Below are 23,863 nucleotides of genomic sequence, written 5' to 3'. Positions count from 1 at the left end.
TTTTTATACCTGCTGCTGTAAACAAAGGCCTCGCAGAGCCCAAGGGGATTTCAATCCCCTAGGGCTCCGTGAGGCCTTTGTTTTCCAAAATTAGAACATTCTACCCTTTAGGGCCAAAATGTTCTAATAGCCTTAGAGCCCTACGTAATTGATCCCAAAGCGATCAGGCATCCCCACTCAATGGAGGGAAAACCTCTCCCCAAGGGGCCTTACTATTTACACAGCAGGTTCATACAACCTCTGGAAGGGAATATGAGGAACAAACTAAGGACCATGGGCCAGATGTACGATGCTGTCATTTTGCGACTCGCAAATTGGGTTGCTTTGCGACTCGCAATTTGCGACTCGCAAAATGCAATGTTCGACAGTGTCAGAGACACTGTTAGTGATTCCCAATGGGGTCGCAAATTGCATGCTTCGTCAATATTCATGAGGCAAACTCAAGTTGCGACCCCATTGGGAATGGCTAGCACTCCCAGGGATGGTGACCAGCTGGGGTCATCAGACCACCAAGTCTGGGACTGCACTTTAAATAAAGCAGTGTTTTTTTTTTTTAAATGCAGCCCGTTTTCCTTAAAGGAAAACAGGATGCATTTAAAAAAAAAAATGAAACTTTTCAGTTTCGTTTTTTACGGGCAGGCAGTGGTCCATGGGACCACTGCCTGCTCTTAAAAATACTTTCTCACACACTCACAAAGAAGAAGGGATCCCCTGGGGACCCTTTCCCGTTTGCAAGTGGCTTACCACCTACTTGAAGTAGGTGGTAAACTGCGAGTGTTTTGCGGCTGCAAATGCGTTTGCAACACAATAGTACATGGCAGTGAGTCTCGCTATTAGGAAGGGACGCCACTTCCAAATAGCAAGATTCGCAAATGCTATTTTGCGAGTTAGTGACTTGCAAAATAGCGTTTGTACATGCCATTACCCCTTTTTGCAGTCACAAACGGGCCAATCTCCTGTTTGCGAATGCAAAAAATGGTCGTACACCTTGCCCCAAGTGCCCAAAACCCTTCATAGAGAGCAAGGTCCTTGGGCACTTTCCAGGATAAGTTGCTGGACCTGACAAGCCTAATGCCACAGATGATGAAAATGGCTGAAGCAGCTAGAGTCAGGAGTGAAGATTGGCCCTGAAATTCTTTTAGATGGGGGCCAGTGAGCCAAATGTCTTCTAGGCAAAGCAAACTGTGCTTTCTCTATCGAACGCAGACACTCAATCTTGTTGTGGCTTGACCCAAAACTTGGGGAACTGGCTCTTAAGAGGCTGGCATTAATGGTACAGGCAACCTGTTTGGGTCAAATTTGGGGGACTCTGAGTTTCTGGGTTCCCCAGAACAATCTGTAAGGCTGCACCCCATTTTATCCCCAAAATAATTGGTGAGCATGATTGATCAAGAGATTCTGTGTTGTGGGACAAAGAGTTATCCAGAAATGCTTTCTTCACCTGAGAGGCTTCTTCAGCAATCTTTTCCTTGTAAAAAGAAAAGGATGTGCTTCAGGCCTGTTATCATTCTGAGGGAATTCAGTGGCTGACTGGTGTATAGACATTTCAAGATGGAGGACATCCATCTTCAGAGGGAGAGGTATGGCGAAGCGGCGAGGGAGGCTGACTCCGGAGCATATGGTTCACAGTTCGATCCTGGCACCAGTGGCAGCTCAGCCCAGCACCATGTGACTCTGAGCAATAGCTCGCTTAATCTCCCTGATGGCCCCCAGCTCCTTGAGACCCATAGGGGTGATTAGTTCGCGCTTTACAAATACCAGGTTATTATTATTATTATTATTATTATGAGACTTATTGAGTCAATGGTATGGCTGTATCTGGAATGCTCCTACCTTATAGTTTCCATTTTTGATCTGCACAAGCAGTTCCTGCTGTGCAGACCAGGTGTGTGTGTGTTCATGGTACTCTCTTTCGGATTGTCTGCCACCTCCTGGCGTTTTTCAGAATTCCTCAAGACATGGCTGCAGACGATGCTGTGTCTGATTAATAATATATCTAGAACACATTATTTTAATGGCACAAGCAGGTAACACTTTGTTGAACAATATCTGGATGGCAGTGCAACTCATAGAGGATCTGGGATTTCTCCTAAATGGATTGCACCCTGAATATCGAAGGCAGACTATCAGTGGCACAAAATATCGAGGACAAAATATTGCAACAGGTAAGTATAGATAGTCTACACCTAACTCCACATAAATGCACCATGGCAATATGTATATTTTCTTTTTTTCACATTCTTCATGGGAAGAGAGCAGACGACAATTAAGTCATCGGTCTAACAAACATTAAGCACATCCTTGATTTAAAGACAGTACTGGACTACCAATAAAGTTTTGGACTATCACACCACCATCACCCGACCTCCTTTCACCCCCCTTCCTGGTCATTCACCTCGTAAGGCGCACCAATTGCCCCACACTTTGCCCCATCGCAATGTGTATATTTTCGAGGTAGTTGGAAATGGAGTTAGGAATAGTAAACCTATCCTTCCTTATATGCACTTACCTTTCTATATATTGTCCCTCGATGTTCTGTCCATGATATTCTTGTAGGTCGATATTCTGGGGGTCGATATTCAGAAGTACATTCCTCGTAAACCAGGAGAAATCAGACCTCCTGCCCAAAAGGAGAATGGAATTATTGGGTTTCCTTATAAATATGGAAGAAGCGATACTGCAGCTTCCCCCAGAGAAAATGAGTGACCAGGAAGTTGCTCCGACCGGTCCTTGCAGTGCACATGACTTCACCAAGATCCCAGGTCAGGTTGGTAGATCTCCTGACTTCACCAGTTCAGGCCATCCTACAGCCCCTGCACTACCATGCCCTGCAACACAGAAGATAAGGCACCCTTTAGAAGGAGCTTTCTTACTCTTTTGAGATTCAGCTTTCACGAGAAACTAGGATGGAAATTTTCAGGTAACTAAAATACACGGGGGTGTGAAAAGGCAATGCGATCTTCGGATTGGCTCCAGACAAAATCATAGAAGCCGATGGAGCTGGGAGTACTGATGCACAAAATTTTCCACTGGATGTTGCTGGTCAAAAGACAAGTTGGGGGCTCCACATCAACTGCCTAGAGCTGCTGGCAGATTCATTCACGATTTAAAGTGCCTCACAAGGCAGGATAAAATGTTGCATATTGCTGAGGATGGAAAACATTTCAGAAGTATGGTACATCAACCACATAGGAGGAACCAGCTCCAAAAGACTGGCAAATGTGGCCAAAGTCTTCTAGCACTTCTGTCTGCGGGCAAGGCCGTTCGTCTCCCGGGACTGAAGGACTCAGTGGCACACTGGAACTCCTGATTCCTGAAGTATCCCAGTCATTTTTTTTAAACTTGTTTTTATTGAAAGTTTTCAAAGAAACAAAACAAAAGACCTAATGTGCACAGTACCAACTATATCTCCACAAATTGGCATATAAAAGAGCATTACAAATAACGCTGACAAATATGGCATGGAAATAATAAAAAAAGAAAACAGAATAGCCAATAAACATCACAGTGCAGGTACATATAATTGTAGATCTTGATAACTCAGTACATCACAACTGGCCAACCATCCTCGCAATTGTTTGAATAGTGGGAGACACATCAGTCAGTGAGTTCAGGATGGTGCAACAAGTAGGAGTGAAGTGGCTGCCAGATATTTTTAGGCCGGGAGGTAGGGGGTAGCAAGGATACATAAATATCGCTGGTAGTATCACAGTACATCAAATCCTTCACCCAGGGTTTCCCCTATGGCAGTGGAACTCCACCCCCATGCAAAGAGACCTGCCTCTTGGCCAACAGTAGTGCAAGTACGGTAAAGTGCCTGATGCCAACCCGCAGAGGGAGAACATTCCCCAGCAGTGCCAGTAATGGTGAGGGCGTGAGTTTGGTCTTGACCATTAGACCAAGATGTTCAAAAAACGCTTCCCTGAAAGCCTAAACGGTGCAACAATTCCACGCTAAATGGATAAAATCAGCATTCTCCAACCCATACCTCTAACATATCTGGCTTAGCACAATTCATCTTGGCAACCAACATAGGGGTAATGTACATTCTATGTAAATACTTAAAATGCAAAAGCTTGTGTTTATATTTATTTGATACATATGGGGTCTGCTCGCAGCAATAGGTCCATATTTTATCTGTCAAAGGATGTGCCAGGTCTCCCTCCCAGGCCGTCCGCCCACCACCAGTCGAAGTGTCTGCGCTAGATGGTACTGGACTAGGTGTGTATTATCGGGTGTAGTAATTATTGTGGTGAGGGGCATGAATTCAGGGGGTTCCGCTGCTAGGGGACGCAGTGCCACAGCCAACGAGGTGCGCATTCTGTGTACCAGGAAATGATCCAATGCGGTCACATCCCGGTCCTTCGTCAAATCTGCTATGGAACACATTTGCCTGTTTGCAAACATATCACCCACAGTCTGGAGGCGGCAACGAGTGAGCGCCCGTTGCGTCAATGTCTCGGTAGTGGGAGGCAGCCACGGGTTGTCCAGAAGAGGCAAATGTGGAGAATACAAATGTTTGGCCCCTAAATATTTACGAAGTCGTCCCCAAGCCCAGCTTGTAGTTTGCAAGGTGTGGATTTCAGTAGGAGTCCTAGTGAGCCCAAGCGGGAGAATAGTGGAGAGAACGTAAGGGCGAGCCTGGATATACTCTGGTTTAAGAAACTGCAATCTTTCGTCTGGGTGATACCAAAAGTATGCATAGTGTGTCTGTGCCACTAGATAATATAAATAAAATAGGGAACTTCAAACCCACCCCGCTCAAATTGTTGAGTGAGTGTCTGCCATCTCACCCGTGCCTGTCCCCCCACCCAAACTAGCCGTGTCAACATGCCACGGAGGGTATTGAAGAAGGTTAATGTAAGTGGAATTGGGATGTTCAGGACCAAATTCAAAAAACGGGGCAATACCACAATTTTAATGATAGTAATGCGACCAGCAACAGATAATGGGAATGCTATCCAACAGTCTATCTGTCCCTCCAGACGGTCAATAACCGGGCTGTACTTGAGATGGATGACCTCTGAAGCTGTGTGGTGTAAGACTACACCAAGATATCTGGGAGGGTCGTCGCACCAGCGTAAAGGAAAGTCCAATGCGAAAGGGAGGGTGATCTCCGGTAAAGGAAAGACTTCAGATTTGGACCGGTTTACGACCAGCCCCGAGAAGACCCCAAAATGAACCACCTCACGTATTATCGGGGAGAGATTTATGACGGGTTCCCAAACAAATAAAAGGATGTCGTCTGCATATAAAGAAGCCAGAAGGGGGCCCCTGTGGAACCCAATTCCTCGCTGGAGGTGGCGCTCCTGAAGATGTCGCACCAGAGGGTCCATTGCTATAATGAACAATAGGGGCGATAGTGGGCATCCCTGCCTGGTGCCGCTCGATAGTCAGAATTGGTCCGATTAACTCAAATCTGTGCGACAGGGTTAGTGTATAATAAACGGACTAAGGAACTGAAATTCTGTGGAAAACCAAGTTTGGTGAGCGCTGCCTGGAGAAAGCCCCACTCCATGGAATTTAATGCTTTTTCAGCATCAAGTAGTATTGCAGCAGCCGTAAGAGTGGGATTGATCTGGTTTATGACAGCGAACAGTGTGCATAGATTTACTGGCGTGGAGCGGCCTGGGATAAAGCCCGATGGGAGAGGAAGAGACTATCTGACCAATTATGAGTGATATTTTTGTTGCAAGGACCTTTGCCAATATTTTGTAATCTTGATTCAATAAAGATAGCGGTCTATAGGATGCACACCCATCGGGCGGCTTGCCCGGTTTGAGAAGCAGTGTTACTATTGCCTCTCTCATGGTATTAGGCAGTTCACCCGACTCTAGCGCCTCCGTGTAGACCTCCAAAAGGTGTGGAACCAATAATGCTTTATAAGTTTTATAAAACATACCAGTGAGGCCGTCCGTGCCAGGGGCATGGGAGCCATCCAGCTTGTCAATGGCCTCCTCGATCTCTTCCTCACCAATAGGTGAAGCTAAGAAGTGCTGCTGACCCTTATCCAACCAAATCATTGCTATTTTGTTTAAATAATCGGAGAGAGCTGTGCCTGTTGGCGGGGAGCATGAGGGGGCTTATTTACAAGGCCATTGGGCCACTTTTGCGTCATTTTTAACACGGGAAAAGTGACGCAAAAGTGGCGCAAGGGACTTGTAAATCTGCCCTGAGGTGTATATCCGAGTGTAATAGGACAGAAAGGTGGAAAGAATATCTGCGTCACGTGTGACACAGGCACCGTATCCAGTCTGAAATCGGGTATTGTATGTAATATGGTGTCAAGGGGTAAGTAGATGGGCCAGAGTACGTCCGGGCCTCTCACCCTCCCCGTACACTCGAGGGCGCGCGTATTTCCCCAAATAGGCGGTCTCGCATAATGCAAGATCCTGGAAGTCGCCTAAGATCCTCGCACGCTGATGCTGTTATGCTCCTCCCGCCCCGAACATCACACGAACCATGTAGCCCCTTGAACTTACCGAGCTGTGGTGGGGGCATCCAACAGGAAGCTAAAGCGAAGGCCCTTTGGGGGTGGTTGACCGAATGGTGGGGATGACTCAACACGGAGACAGGAAGCACGGACGCGGACAGGCGCCACATAGCTGAAACCACATTTCCCAGGTTTCCCTGCACCTCCGCTACTGACTCCGATCACGTGGGTGTAACCCAGAAGTAGCAACAGTTCAAAACGCCGCTCGGCGTTTCACTCGCTGCTGGTTATTCTTGGAAGCAGCCGATGATTTCTAAGCAGCCGACGATTCTGAAACCTGCAGTTCGCCCGTGTAGGGTAAGGGTGCACCTGCACCATTGGGAACCTTGAGAGCCGCTCAGCTCTCGTGATTGTGGACGCGGAGTACCGCGCTTGCTCTTGGCATTTCCTACGCATTAAGTGTTGTCCCACATTTATGTACTTAAGAAACCTGAACCTTGTATTCCAGTCTGAATAACCGATGCAAACCTTGAGAGTTATTAGGTGCTTAGGATTGCCCGTATCTTGCTGCAGCATCGTGGCATCCAAAACTGTTGACATTTGCTACTTTTCACGGAGTTAAAAGACGCATTTTAACTCCCTTTCCTTTGTGTATTAACAGGGGGTTTAAGAGGCGGCATTCTGCTCTTCCCCGGTGAAGTGAAGCACGACAATATTTATGGTGTGTATGGTTACATGGTGAGGCTGAGTGTTTTGTCGCATGGTTACCATGTGAAGGGAACGTGTTTTCATGATGCCTTCCTTTTATCCTTAGAAGCCAAATTGGTACTCAGAACAGGGTATTGCTTGTGTGAAGTCCAGGATGATTACACCTCGAGAACACGAGTCTTAAGTGATTTACAGGTGCGACAGGTACGACACCCCCAAGACTTGAGTTAACCCCGCAGTGTTCATGTGAAGCTAATGTGTTGAGTGTCTCTTTCCTTTCAGATCTCCCTCCCTGCTGTTCCCATCCTTTCCTTCCCCCGCTTGACCATCCCACTCGCCTGTGCTTTAACAGCATTCAGGGTCGGGGCTGTCGAGAGGAGGACCCCTTTTGGCATCGATCCGCTCCCGAGGAATCTTCGAGTCAACAGATGCAGTGGCGGGGGTGCCGCTCCAGCCAATGTCTGGTCATCCAAATCCCGCAATGCCCGTTCAGTATTATCAAGGTCCCGGCGGAGTGTGCGCAATACACTGGCTTGTTTAGTTTGCAAACACCCCTAATGTAAACTTTGAAGGCCTCCCATAGAGTGGCATAGCACGATACAAAGCCCATATTAGTATGATAATATTCTACAATCGCATCTTGGACTTCGCCCTTGAAGACCGTGTCCAATAAAGCATCAGTTGGAAAGTGCCAGGGCCTGTAGGGATGTGCAGTTGTGGGCAGGTTTACCAATAGCAATACAGGCAAGTCGTCCGACAGGGTTCGAGGCAAGTAATGAGCCTCTTACAATGTGACCAGGAGGTCCAGCGTCATATACCATCTATCTATACGGGACCAGGTGCCATGTGGTGCGGAATAAAATGAAAACCCCTTGTCTACAGGATGTAAGTGTCGCCATTCATCTGCCAGTAGATGCACGCATAGTAAAGCCTCAAGTTCCTCAGTAGAGCACGGTTTTGTGATGTGGCTTGTGCCCGTGGTGTCTACGCTCGGTTGCAGTGTGAGGTTGAAGTGCCCACCAAATATGATTGAATCTATCGGTATTGCAGTAATGTGTGTGGAGATACTAGCAAAAAGCCACGGGTGTCTATATTGGGGGCATATACGTTAACGAGAAGAATTTGTTTTGTGCCAACACTTCCAGCTACCAGCAAATATCGCCCCTCAGGATCCACAGTAACCAACTGGGACACAAAGGGGAGCAATTTGTGTATGAGCACATAAACACCGCGAGAATACGTGCTGTAACTAGCAAAGAATCTGTTATCATCCCAGGAGGCAGCACATCCATTGTTCGAGTTCGGGGCATAATGGGTCTCTTAAAGCAGAGGGATGTATATTTTGTGTTGTGTCAAATAGGCCAATACCTGTTGTCCTTTGCTGGGTTCGATAGTCCCCTCCCATTCCATGTTATGCATTTAAGTTCCAGTCTGTACGGTGCCCCTCATAACAGATGTAGCAGTATATGGATCGATGCGTCTCTACGATTGGGTTGCATAGCGCGCCAGTGAATATATAAGTGACTTGCAACATATAAACAGATTGAACCATACGCAACTTAAATTCCCACCCCACCACCCTCCTCCCACATCAGACAACCACGCAATTTGGATACGGTGAATCCCAACCCATCTCAACAAAAGAGCAACAAAGAATTACAAAGATTAGGAGATCTCCTGGGATGGGCAGCAATGTCCTGAGCGGACCACTGAATATGAAAACTATAAGTCACAAATTTGCATGTAACTGCTCTCATAAGGGATCGGCATAACAATTATATCATCCATTGAGAAAATAGAAAGGGATGTCCTGCTACATTGTCTTTGAAATGTTTAAAGAGCTTGCGTGCATTGCGTTTACCACACATGCCTAAAGCGCATTTCTTCGGATGCAGACCATTATAGATAGCTGTGGATCATTTTCCAGGGGAGGGACCTCTATTTGATTTGTGGTGTTTCCAGAAACCAGACGCCTCTGCAGGAGTGTCAAAAATTGAGGTATTGCGATCAATTTGAATACGAAGGCACGTCGGGTACAACATTGCATAGCGGATATTTGCATTTCTCAGGGCTCGCTTAATGTCTTGGAACTTGCGCCTGGCTTCCTGCACTACCGGCGTAAAGTCAGGGTAAATGGACAATGACATTCCCTGGAACTGCAGGTCTCCCACCTCTCTGGCTCTGCGCAAGGCGGCATCACGGTCACGGTAATTAAGCAGTTGTGCTATATTGAGGCACGGGGGAGCTCCGGGAGCCGATTTAGGAGCCAGAGATCTGTGGGCTCTCGCCACAACAAATGTAGCAAGGAAACAGTCTCTGCCAAACAGTTCAGTTAGTAAACTCTCAATATATAGCTCCATAGGGCCTGTGTTGGTCGTCTCAGCTACCCCTGCCATACAGAGGTCATTGCGGCTCGATCTCGCCTCCAAATCTTCTGCCTTCGCCGCCTTCAATTTAAGGAGGCACTCCGTACGATCAAGGCGTTTAGCCATTGCTGCTTGTGTATCTTCAACATCCGAAATGGGTCTTTCCGCCGTGTCTATGCAGGCTTCATATTTCCCCACTCGATTATGTATGGTGTCAATGCCCGCACCCAGGTCATCAAAGCGCTCCGTCAATCCTCCTCATGCGACATCATCGCCCCCCTCTCGTCTAGGGTTTAGCAGCCTCAAAAGAGAGTTGCCGCTGCTTGGGTTCTGCACGCCCCATGATGAATGGGCAGGCAGCCGAGCGCGTATGTAATAGTGAAAGCAAGAACAAAAAAGATTTCTATGTTGCAGGAAGTTACAGCAGCACGATGCATTCAGTATGAGGCCTGGGAGGGGGTACTAGTAATCTTGAGCCCTCAACAGCATGGTCACATTTCAAATGGTCAGGCTCGGTTGCTGGTGATTAATTAAGTCCGGAGGAGTTTCCCACTCAAATCACTCCTGGACAAGAATAAAAGAGCGCACAGAGCGAGCGGGGATACAACGCACCAATCTCCTGTCTGCCGCCCGCCATCCGGAGTTAGATGCCAATTATTATGGTCAGGGGACACCCCCTGCCGCTCCGTCCATTTACAATGCGCTTGCATTGTTCGTTGCCTCGTGTATGCAGTACGCGGTATTCCCGTCATTGAGGGAGCTTGGGATAATAATCATGACTCACCCCCTCCTTTAAAATCAGGCCCTCCATAGCTCAGTCGCCACCGCCGACCTTCCTCTGTGGGCCTTCAAGCCGTGACCTCAATTTTTGCTGTAGCCGCACTCCGCAGTGGCGGCCCTGCCCTCAGGCCCGCCCGCGACCCCTATCGTCCCGTGGCCCTTAAGGACCACGTCAGCCCACCGTCACAGCAGCAGCGTGCTTTGTGGTCGGGAGCACTTTCTTGAGCTCCGCTTCGTTCCGTCCCTGCTCTGATGTGTCAAGTGGCCGCGTCATCACTCAGGAGCCTGGATCTCGTCGAGAAAGCATTTCTCACTTAATTCAGAGCGGCCGCCCAGGAGATCCCAAATCAAACCACCATTTTGGTTCCTGGTTAGGCCACGCCCCCCATCTGAATGCTTAAGTACCTTTGTTCTTCAGCTGTAGACCGGACCCATAGGTAGCTCAGGTGAAAACCTTCCTGCAAAACTGGGTCAAAGGGCTGAACTGTCATCCGCTCTTTCCTGATGATATCTTAAGTGGCAGTCAGAAGACAGCAAGCACAACTGATTCTGGTGACTCAATTTTGGAAGACTCAGGCTTGGTTTCTGGCCCTTCTGGAAATGACATGTGGCTGTCCTGTCCCTCTTTCCCTCTTCCATGAACCTCTTCTGGATCGGGGAGTGGGGAGCGGGAAGGGGACATCATCCCATGATTCAGGATAACTCTCTACCTCATGGCATTGTAAATCTCATTGAGAGATGAAACCTGCCTGGAATTTTGCAGAGGACCTCCTCCTTTATTGAGTAATCCTAGTCACCAGGTACTTATGAGAGGTACTGAGCAGCAAGGTATTATTGGTGTACTTGCTATGCTGAAAAAGATACTGATGCCGTAGGAACTTGCATTGTTCACATCCTGAACTTCCTTTCAGCATTAGACGAAAAGAGGAAAGCCTACCAGACGATAAATTTGTTCCCTTCTGCTATCACAGCCAGTCATACATTGGTCGCAGATAGACCTGTAGGTTGTCAAACGGAGAAACATATAGCACTTGGCCATGAATACCAAGAGGCCAAACGGAGAAAATTGGATGAATGGGAGGAAGCATGGGGCAGATTAGGCAGTAGCGGCTGCTCCTGGACGGATGTGGTAAGGCGGGGGAGGGAGAGGAATATAATTTAAAAAAGGACTTACCTTTAACGGCCTGCCGCTGCCTCTCCTCCGTCCTCCATCCTTGTCCGCTTTATCTTTCTGTCTCGGCCGGCAGCAGGAAGCAACAGGGCAGACAGGCTCCCCTGATCCAATTACAATGTTGCAATGCAGCGTTGTGATTGCCATGGATCGGCGCTCCGACTTGAACAGAGAGCCTGTGCATGTTCCTGACTAGGCTGTGTAATGAAGCCTGGTAGGAACATGGAAAGTGTGCATGAACTGTTTGTTCAGCACAAGAGAGCTGGACAAACAGTTCATGCCCACTTGGGGAGTACACACTACTCCTCCTCTGCTCTGGCCTGTCCCGCCCCGCCACTGACTGCAATAGGGAAAATAAAATGATGACTATACGTTATTATAATTTATTTATTTTTGAGTAGTGGGCCAATGCACTTCTGCCTTAGCGGAGGAGCCGCCACTGAGATTAGGGAAATATGATTCCAGAATATACACTGAACAATAACATAAACAAGGAGACAAGGTTGTACATTTACTGGCTTGATTGGTTAAGAGGGAAAGGGGGAACAAGACATTTGCTGCTATAAGAGATGATGCAGGACAACCACTAAAAGACCATGAAGCTATAAACAATAGATTCAGAGAACTTTATGCTACTCTATATTTCCAACAAACACATACTGAACACAGTACAATTGAGGAACTATTGAAGGAAGACTGACTTCCTGTGGTAGTTGTAGAATTAAGAAACAAACAAACTTAAAGCTCTAGTGGATGTAGTCACTATAAAGTGAGCTATACAGCACACGGGAACAGGTAAAAAGCAGGAAATTACCAATCTCTTGGCAAAAGATTATAAGGAATATGTGATTCTTCTGGTGGTTCCCCTTTTGAAAAAATATAATGAAACAGTTAAGTAGGGGAATCTCCCTATGAGACTCAGAGGAGGGTAATGGTGGTTGTTCTACCCAACACAGGGAAGGACCCGCTTGACTACAATTTGTATAGACTGCTGTCAATGACCAGAGAGGACACTAACGTACTGGGGAAAATACTGGCAAAACATTTAGCAAAGGCAGCTCAAACACTGGTGCATACAGATCAAGCAGGATTAGTGGGGTTTGTAATGCCACCAGAAATATCAGAAAGGCATTTCTATTTATGGATCAGATACATAAGACTAACAAGGTGTTTGTACTGGCAGGTTTGGGTGCACCCAAAGCGTTTGATACTCAATTGGGGGTTTAGGAACAAAGGGCCAGATGTAGGTAATTTCGAAATACCGAGTCCTTAATAGCGATTTTTACCGAATCGCTATTAAGGACTCGGTATTTCCGATGTAGGTAAAAATCGGTAAAAAATACCAATTCGGTAATAATCGCTAAAAATTACCGATTTCATAGAAATCGGTAACAAATATTACCAATTCCACATTACCGATTCGGTAATACAGATTCGGTATTACCGAATCGGTAATTTAAAAAATCGGTAATTGTCGAATCTGCCAATCCTGTGCATCCACATGACCTCCGAACCAGGAAGTGGCCACACCCATGCAGGTGCACTGAATCTGTAGCTGTTGGAGAGACAGGGAGCAGGAGCAAGAGAAGAGGAGCTGCACAGCCACCAACCAGATACCACATAGCAACTGCACCATGGCCTCACAAGAGAAGGGGAAAGATGCTGCCAGAAGGAAAAGGAAGCAGAAGTTCAGTGAGGGGGAGTTGGAGGTCCTCATTGAGGAAGTAGTCAAAGACCATGTCCAGCTATTTGGCAAGAGATTACTGAACGTCCCTGAGTCCCAGAAAAGGAGCATCTGGCTGGCAATTCAGGAGAAGATCAACGCTATAGGCGTCACACATCGCACAATTGAGGACTTGAAAAAGCGATGGTACGACTTGAGGGCACGTGCGAAGGAGAGGGTGGCTGGCCGGCAGAAACAAGCGGGGAAGACAGGCGGGTAAAGCTCCACTGCGCCTGCACCAACTGCCCTAGACCAACTTGTAGAGTCCACCCTCCTGCCAGAGAGCGTCAGCGGCGTCGGGGACGTGGATAGCTCAGCAACAGCATCCAAGAGACAAGGTAAGATGCATGCACAGCATGCTGTCGACCCTCCCTAACCCCAATACCCCTGCAAAAATTCCCACTCCAGAACATGTTTTGTGTAAGATCAGCAATGCATCATGGGAAATGTAGTCACTAACACCTGGTAGCAAATCAGCCATCCCCCAATAAGCATAGGCATATCACACACAGCAATAGACGAGTTAGCGGAGGACAAACAGCTACAATGTCAGTTGTGAAATTTATTTGCAGACAGATGCTGTGAGAAAAGTGAGTAATAGTACATTCTGTATCCACAGGCGGAACAGCGCCCCGGGCTGCTGAAGGGGAGACTGGCGAGGCCTCCAGGGAGGAACACATAATCGCGGAGGAAGCCATGTCACCTGCAGACAGTACACCAACATCCCCACCACCACCACCACCTTCAAAGAGGTACACAGTGGCCGCACTCCAGGAGATGGATGCCACAGAGGAGGTCAGGCAGGAAGCCCAACAGCCCACACCGGGCGATGACACACAGACACCTGGTGCAAAGTCCCCCATGGAGGCAACCACCACAGGTGCACGTAGACGGCGACAGAGGGAACAGAGTCCTGACGCTGATGGATCCAGTGTCTTCTCTGGACTGGAGGGGCAGATGCTCAATGTGCAGCACCTGCAGGGGAAGAGAATGAGGGCCATTCAGCAACAAATGGTGGCTAACAATAGAAAGGTCGACGCCATGAAGGAGGCCAACTACTGCCTCAACAATACTGTGGCAGAGGGATTGAAGGAGGTGTCGGAGGCAGTGAGGCAGTTATGTTGCAGGATGGATGGCGAGCGCGCTGCAAGGCGCCTGAGACAGGCAGGCACTTGCAGGCTTCACCAAGTCCGTGAACAGGCTGTGCAATGCAACGCATGTGCTCAGTCGCAGATCTGTGGCCATGCAGCTTGAAATGGCTAAGTGCAGCCGTGAGGTTACTCAGGGCCTGGTGACAGTCACCAGTGCCGTGGAGGTGATGCAGACACAACAAATTGCTGCCACTGCTACAGGGGATGTGGACGACAGTGAGGAGGCAAGTAGTCGCAGCACTGTAACTCCCCCCTTGCTAGAGAGCAGGAGGCGCAGTGTGAGGCATGGGTCTGCTGCAGGACACAGCGCTGGTGAGGACAGTGAGCATGCTGAACGCAGCACTGGTGTGCGGGGGCGCAGGAGATAGGCACAGCCCTCTACATTCTTTCGGTTGTGGGTGACGTAACCCATTGGACACATAGCTGGTGTTACAGTGTGCTGGACAATTGCCTGCTGTAAGGTCTATTAAACACCGTGACACAAATGCATTAACAGGCTTTGTCTCATTACTTACTCAGAAATAATTTTGTGTGATCTCTGACCGTCTCTGTCTCTCATCTGCTGCAGCTGCGCCGCCTGCTGCGCTATGCTGTGGCTGTGTACCTTCCTCAGCCTCATCCTCCTCTTCAGAATCACACATTTCCACAGGTGTACCCCTCTTAGTGGCAAGGTTATACAGCATGGCACATACAGCTATGATTTTGCAGCAGACCAGGGGCTGGTACTGCCGTGCACCTCCACTTTTGTGCAGGCAGCGGAACCGGCTTTTCAGGAGTCCAAATGTCGCACAACCACATTCGATCTATGTGCAACATTGTATCGCCTTTCACTTGGGGTGGATGGGTGCAGGTACGGCGTCAGGATGAAAGAGTGCACCACATAGGCACTGTCACCTGTGTGTGAGAAGTAAGTAAGTAATTCACAGTCTACAATCGCAGCAACAGGTGATTACTTGAGGGGGTGTCACATGTACTTAGCTAGCAGGTAGCCTTCTCCAAATTCCCCTGCAAGGAGACGGGTATAGATCCCACTGTTCCTGAATATGTATGAATCATGGGTGCTCCCTGGAAATTTTGCAACTATGTCGGTGATAATGTATGACGCATCGCATATGACCTGGACATTAATCGAATGTGCGGATTTGCGATTGCGGTAAATGTTCTCAGTCACAGCAGTGGGGCAGAGTGGTATATGTGTCCCGTCAATGCAACCAATGACGTGTGGGAACTGGGCCTTCTGATAAAAGTCCAACTTGGTCTTCAGCAGTTCTGCCTGTGTGCTGGGGAATTTGATGTTGTGCGGCATCCTTTGCAACATGGCGTCAAGGAATTTCTTGAGAAAACGCGACTGGCATCTCTGTGAGACTCCACCTGTGACAGCTAGTACCCCTTGGTAACTTCCAGATGCCAGGAGGTACAGGCAACAGAGTACCTGTACATGAGTGGGTATTGCATGCGCCCTTGGTGTCTGGTGCTCCAGGAGTGGGTGCAGGTCCCTTATCAAGTCCAGGATGGTGTTTGGGTGTAGCCTGTACCTCTCATGGATCTCAGCCTCAGTCAGTTGGAACAGTGTAATGCACACTCTGTACACACGCTCCTCCCGTCTCCAGGTCCTCAGTCCTGCTGGTCGCAAATGTAGATGCCTTGCTATCACGTAGAGGTCCGCCATTGTGTTCACACTGTTGCATTTTGGGGCTGTTTATATGCAGTGCACCTGATTACCACCTGCTTTGAGTCAGTGCTATTTACCGATTCTTAAATACAGATTTTCAGCAAATTCGGTATTACCGATTTTTGGTACATGGCATTTGCGATTTTTTACCGATTCCTTATTTTCCGATTCGGTATTTTTGTCTGCAAATCGATAAATAAGGAATCGGTAACTTGTTTCCCTTATTTTTACCGATTCCTTATTACCGATGGCGTTCGGTAATTCCTACATCGCGCATGGCTAAATACTGGTAGGTAACGCTGAAATTTACCGAATTTCACCGTTACCGACCGGTATTTAGCCACCTACATCTGGCCCAAAGTTCTGGAGAGATATGGACTGGGAGAGATATTATTGAAATGGGTTTCACTTTAATATAATGAAACTACGGTCCGAGTGAAGACAGGGAACCATCTGCCTGGACAAATGGAACATCAAGAGAGGAATAGGAAAGGATTGTGTTCTGTCTCCTTAGATCTTCGTGTTGGTTATGGTTAGACCTGGTATCTTTTGGCTTTTTCCCCCTGTCTTTTTGCTCTCTGACCTCCTGATTGTGACTCTGTTTTTGCTGGTTTAGTGGCTTTGCGCACTTTCTCACTGCTGTTCAGTGTTAAAGTGCAAGTGCTCCTATTGTAAATGATGTTATGGATTGGTGTTTCCATGATTGGCATGTTTGATTTACTGGTAACTCCCTAGTAAGGTGCACTGAGAATGCCTGAGGCCTGTATATATAATGCTACTAGTGGGCCTGCAGCACTGATTGTGCCACCCACAGAAGTAGCCTGATAAAAGTATCTCAGACCTGCCACTGCAGAGTCTGCGTGCAGTTTTTACTGCATGTCGACTTGGCAAGTGCACCTACTTGCCAAGACCTAACCTTCCCTTTAAGTCACCCCTAAGGTAGGCCCTATTGACAGGGTGTAGTGTTTGTGAAAGGTAGGACATACACTGATGTGTGTGAAATGTCCTGATAGTGAAATACAGTGTAATTCGTTTTTCACTATTGAAAGGCTATCTGTCCCATAGGATAGAATGAGAGATACGATGTAACATCTTACAAGTATAACTTCCCCTTGGGTGCAAGATTTAGAAATGGAGTTTAGTATGCCATAACTCAAAATGTAAAAATGCATCTTTTAGTAAAGATAATTTTTATATTGTGTGGTTGAAAATGGCAGTTTTGGAAAGTTGGCGTTTTCGTGCTTAACCATTCTGTGTGCCTCTGCTGGGTTGTGAATTGACTGTCTGGCTTTGGAGTGACAGGGGCTGGAGATGTGCTTTCACTGTAGACAGCCACTGGAGGTGTGTACTGCCTTTCCCGGATGAGTCAGGGCTGGGCTAAATAGACCTAGGCCGCATTTAGAGTAGTGGCAGGAGATTCCCTTGCACCTGAATAGGCCTGGTCTGCCTTACACAATGCTATTTCCACCTCCTGCCAGAAAGCTGGAACAGAGAGGACAGAACTGGTTTGGTCTAAGCAAAGAGACTCTCAGCACACAAGAGAACAAAGGAAAAGGCTGTATAAATATTGGGGCCCAGACCCCAAAGTTTTAGAACTCTTTTGGACTCAAAAACCTGCCAAGAAGAAGAACTGGTGAAACTGTGAGGAAGAACTACCACATTGATGTGTGCTTTGCTGTGTTGGCCTGCAGTAGCTGCTTCTGTCTTGGGAAGAGAAAAGACTGGACTGAGCTTTCTGCAATTGATTTGTTTGAGTTTCTCCAAGGGCTTGAGGTAGAGCGTGCCCCCTGTTTAAGAAGTATCAGGAACAGCAAAGACTTCACCTTCTTCTGGGTACCGCCTCTGGGACAGCATGTCTCAGTTGCCACAGAGGGAAACCGCAACCCGATTCCATCACCAAGACCTGAAGGCACCGCAGAGGGCACCGCCGCATGTCGCACTGCAAACCTGGTCTCACCGACGACGATGACTGCTTAGGCCACCGAGCCACTGCTTGCACTGTGACCTGTGGGCACCGCACTCCGCACAGCCTTGCTTCACTCCGCCGCCCTGGTCTCACCGACGACACCTTTGCCAGCTGACATTGCCGTCATCATCTGCACTGTAGCCTGGGGTCACCGCTCGCAAGCTACAGGAAGTACTGCTCCATCCCACACCTCAGCCGAGGCTCACCGACGGCAGCCCCATCGTCTGCCGATCATCGACGGCCGCCGCAGCTTGCACCGTGACCGTCAGCACCGCAACGAGCACCGCCCCACTTCGCACCGCAGCCCTGGTCTCAACGACGCTGCTAGACGACCGTCAACGAGCTGCTGCCTGCACTGCAAACTGAGGGCACCGCACGCCACACCGCACTGCTACACATTGCAGCCTCAATGACTGCCGCCGCCTGAACATACCACTGCAGTCAGCCAGAACAAAAGGTACTGTTTACAAGTCTTGACACTAACGCTGGTCCGTACTGACGCGGTGGACCAACACTGTTGGATCTGGTTCTTTTCAGCACCATGGTAGCACCGGATGGAGCTACCGACTTCAAGGAACTGCATTTTTAAGGTTATTCTTGCAAAGTACATATTATGACTATTGTATGTTTTGGTCTTGTTTTACACAAATAAATTTTGGATATTTTTCTAAAGTGGTGTGGTGTCCTTTTGTAGTACTTTTCACTGTATTACTGTTGATTATGGGCAAATACTACACACACTGCCTCTGAGATAAGCCTGACTGACAAGCTACCAAGGGGATGAGCAGTGGTTATTTCAGTAGTGTATCCCTCTTAACCTGACTACGAAGAAGGGTCCCTACTTGGACAGAGTAACAACCTGCCAACTAGAGACCCCCATTTCTAACATTGGTTGTCAGCGGTGAGGATAGGACTTTCATTTGCAATTGACCTACAGTGATTAGTGTACACTACTACCATATCGCAGACCATTACGTACCACATACTGCTTCTTTTTTTGGTCTATTTTTGATCTTGCCATTTATTGGAAAATTGAACTTTTTTTTGCAGCCTGAGTCAATAGCATCATCACTTGCATCCCTGGAAGTAGCCTTTGAGGAGGAAAGGTTGGAAACCTACAACTTCAAGAAGTTGAAGGCTATTTGTAAACCCTAAAGTCCAAATTCAAGCTAGCCTGGCTGATGAGGGGTGTTAGCCTGAAACCGGCCCCAGGATGTTTGTTTCTGGTCCAGGGAAGACCTGGCTTGGCAGGTCAGGCTGCACTGTTGCCTTGAGGAACAAGGCCAAGACTGATTTGCATAGGGCTAGGTCTGAACTCGGGTGGCGAAGTGAACTAAAGAACGATGATGGATTCAACCCAGATCTGTGACTGGGGTTGAGTGTATGAAAAGTTTCAGCGCTCCATCCATCATCTCCTTGTGTTTGCTTTGTTCGCTCTAAGTTGGCATGGTATGCCCAGACGTGAGTCCCTTGCTCTCTTTGCCACTGGATTCAAGCTAGCCTGGCTGATGAGGAGTGTTAGTCTGAAACCGGTCCCAGTATGCTTGTTTCAGTTCCAAGGAAGACCTGGCTTGGCAGTTTGGGCTGGACTGTTCCCATGAGGAACAGGGTCAACACTGATTCGCATATGGGTTGGTCTGAACTGGGGTGGAAAAGTGAGCCAAAGAACGATGATGAGTTCAACCCAGAACTGTGACTGGGGTGAGTGTCTGGAAAGTTTCCGCGCTCCATCCATCATCTTCGTGTGACGTGGGCCCCTTGCTCTCTTTGCTTCTGGATTCAAGGTAGCCTGGCTGATGAGAGGTTATACCCCGAAACCATTTCCAGGATGCTTGCTTCCAGTCCAGGGAAGCCCTGGCTTGGCAGTTTGGGCTGGACTGTTCCAGCTAATTTGAATATTGCTGGGTCTGAACTGGGGTGGCAAAGTGAGCTAAAGAATGATGATGGGTTGAACCCAGATCTGTGACTGGGGGTGAGTGTCTGAAACGTTTCAGCGTTCCGTCCATCATCTCCTTGTGTTTGCTAAATTATTGTGCAGCCCGCAAAAAATTAAGAGATCCATATATGACACATTTTGCAAGTGAGGGTCAACAGGCGGTTGCACAGCATGTCCATCAGGGAAAAGATCCCCCATAGTAAATAAATTGTGATGATGGAGTGTGCGTTGCAGTAATTTTTCCTGCCTAAGTGGGAGCCATGGATTATCATGAAGTGGGAGGACAGAGGAATAAAGAGGGCCACGGACAGCGTCTGTCATAGTCTACGCCATGCCCAGCAGGTTGTGGAAGTGGTTTGAACATCAGTAGCATCTAGTGGGATGCCCTTTGGCAGGATATTGGAATGTAAGAGGCTGTATAGTTGATCTTGCTCGGGCCTCAAGTAAGGGATGCAGGCGTCAGGGTGGTGCAAACGGTGTGTTTATTGACACTGGACTACAAATTAGTAAAGATGAAGGTATGGTACCCCAAGACCTCCACTGTCATAAGGGAGGGTGAGAGTATCCTAGCAGACGCTGGGGTGGCCCCCTACCCAGATCAAGCGAAAGAAGAGGCAATGAATTGAAGAAGGCCAGTGATAGTGGAATGTGGATAATACAGAAACAGGTGCAAGAAACTGGGAAGCAGACCATCTTAATAATAGCCACACGTCCAGCCATAGAGAGGGATAGTTCAACCCAGCGTTTTACCTGGGTAGTTAGATCAGCCAGTGCAGGACCATAGATAAGTTGTATAATTTGGTCCCTGTCTATGTGGAGCCGGATGCCAAGGTATTTGGTACTATCCGCAGTACCAAAATCCTAACTTTACCACTCCTAAATGCCCTTTGTAAATACCGAAAGTCGTAAAGCTAGGATTTTGTCTCAGTTAAAGTTAAGTTTTGGTCTTAAGTTAAACTTAAGACCAAAACTTAAGTTTAACTGAGACAAAATCCTAACTTTACTACTCCTAAATGCCCTTTGTGAATACCGAAAGTCGTAAAGTTAGGATTTTGTCTCAGATTACTTTTGTGAATCAGGCCCGCTGTTAATACTGTGGAAACTCGTCAATAATGTCCTCTCCGCCCACAATTCGTGCCCCAGAGTTCGTATGTATATCAGTAATATAATTATGCAGTCGGTTTGGACGTAACAGGCGATCGAGGTTGCAACCCGTATGATCACCCTTCCTGTAGCGACTGGCTCTAGCATGTTTTCCCAGATAAACAACTTCGCTATCAGCACAGTCGCTGTACTCCATCAACAGTACGGAACGTTGATGTAATTGAGAGTCTCCACCAGCCACGCAGCACAATCTATGTCTCGCAGTTCTGTCTCGATTCGTTGTAGTTGAGTACGGATGTTGTCAAGGATAACAGTAAGTTTGGAAATGCACACTCCACAAATATGGGCTTTGAAGGCCTCTCAAAGGGTGGCCTGGGTTGAAACAGTACCAGTGCTCAACATAAAATAGTCAGTAACAGATTCAAAAAGTTTGCTAGAGAACATCAGGTCATGAAGGGTTTCAATATGGAAAAGCCAGGTGCACTCCATACCACAACCAGAAGGTATCTGAAGCTGGAGTAGGACGGGACTGTGGTAAGAAAGCATCCGAGGGAGGACAGATATTCTCAAAACCTAGAAGTGAACATTAGCTGAGACAAACCAGTAGTCTAGTCTTGTCCAGACTGAGTGAGGAGCGGAATAGAAAGTGAATCCGGGAGTGGATGGGTATTGTGTATGCCAGGTGTCACTCAGTGCATATGTGTCAGTAATGCACCTAAATACATCCCGGGGTTATCAGTGGGCTGTGTGCTAGTGGAATCAGAATGTGGACATTGCGGCATATTGACATCGTCATGCAATATCACATGATCGGCATCTACTCGACTCAACAGGGCTGTTGGTTCTTGAAAGAAATTAGGGTCATCTACATTTGAGGCATAGATGTTCAACAATACTATGCGTTTACCTGCAATGTCACCCTGAAGGAAAACATAACAGCCATTGGGGTCAGAATGAAGAGTGAAAGGTGAAGGGAACACTTTAATGGATGAGAATGCATGTGCCTTGGCAATAGAAGCTGTAACAGGAGAAATAACAGTGGGTTCCCCAGGTCTTAGCAAATTTGTGGTCGATACTAGGAGGGAGATGAGTCTCCTGGAGGGAGGCGAGCTTAATGCCATGTATAGTCAGATTAGATAGTACCAGTTTCCCCTTTTGCAGATTATTGCTTCCATGTATATTCCAAGTGAGTAGGGAAAGTTCAAATTACCTACTTATATAGGAGGGTGGCATTTCGGATGATAAAATAGAATTAGCTAGGACGATGATATGTGAGTTATGTATCACAGCAAGCAAACATACCATGACAATCGACTGCAAAAAAACTGAACATTAGAACCCCCACCCACACCATATAATAAGACATCCAGCGAATCCCTGATAAAAGAAACAAAAAATAAAGTAACCCCTTTCTAGAAAGTCTGTGTTCATCTTCGGGGCGCGGAGATAACTCGGTTACAGCAGCCTATTCATAAAAGTATTCTGCAAAGGAGGGAATAATCAGCCGCAATTGTATATCATTAGCATGCTTAGAGAATATAATAAAATATTGAATAATGCCCAAAAGCAATAACGTATTAGATATAGCATGAAGAGGCAATACAGACATTGGAGTAGAGCAGTCACTTCGATATAGGATGTTCGGGCGAAGACGACCGGTAAGAGACATCCAGGCAGGCAGGATCTGGTGATGTCTGCCTAGATGAGGAAGGTTTGGAAGGCAGTGTTTTACAAAAGGCTGTCACGGCCACCAAGGTATCAGAGATATGGATTTTCCCATTATGGTCCACACTGAGTTTGTCTGTGTAAAGCATTGCGTACGGGAGTCTTATTTTACGAAGTGTATTCTTAACATCACTGAACTTTCAGCAAGCCTCCTGCACTGTGGGGCTAAAGTCCGGGAAGAGCAAGATACTGGTGCCCTGGTAGTGGAGTGAACCTCGCTCTCGGGCAGGGCGGAGGGCACTATCCCTGTCCTTGTAGTTGAGAAGACGGGCTATGAAATAGCGAGGTGGGGTGCCTTCAGGGGGCCGAGGGTCAAGGGAAGGATGGGCACGCTCCACAGCAAAAATGGTAGAGAAGCTGGAGCGATCGAAGAGATTGATAAGAAGTTGCTCCACAATGCAGGTTGTCCCATGTTGGTTGTTTCTTCTATGCCAGAAATGCGAATGTTATTCCTATGGGACCGAGCTTCAAGATCTTTGTTCTTCATTGCAACTTGCTTCAAGATACGTTCCATCTTGTCCAGTCTTTCCTGCATGAAGGCAGTGCCGTCCTCCAACTCCGATATCCTCTCCTCTGCACCATGAATTTTCGTTCCCTCACCATCCAACTGCTCTCCCATTTGGTCTATGCAGCCTGCAAGTATGTCGAAACATGCATCCATTGCGCGAAAACCTGCTTTGAGTTCAACCATAATGGCGAACATATTGTTGGAGGTAGCTGCATCTGGGTCACAGTCCCCAATTTTGTCCATGTCAGAAGGAGAGTCATGGCCTCTGGTAGATTTGGGCTGGGCAAAGGTTAATCTGCGCCGTTCGGCCCATTTTGGTAGAGGGGTGAGCCACACTGGTGACAGCGCTGTACGACTTGTTGCAAATTCTGTACAGTAGGCCGGCCACTGAAAGAAAGTGCACAGGTATGGTAGGTGCTGTGGGACAGTGAGAGTACCAATGTGAAGGTGCGAAGTCTGGAGTGCCAGTAGGACCTCCAAGGCGTGCACAAACTGTCGAACAATTGCAGCAGGTGGTTAGGGAATAGCAAAAGACCAAAAAGCAGATGTTGAGGCAGGGTGTATGAGGAATATATGAGATGTAACCCTCTGTTAAATGTGCAGATGTAAAAGGGGCCAGA

Source organism: Triturus cristatus, chromosome 8 (genome assembly GCF_964204655.1).
Source record: "Triturus cristatus chromosome 8, aTriCri1.1, whole genome shotgun sequence".
Classification (NCBI taxonomy): domain Eukaryota; kingdom Metazoa; phylum Chordata; class Amphibia; order Caudata; family Salamandridae; genus Triturus; species Triturus cristatus.
This window is presented reverse-complemented; position numbering follows the sequence as displayed.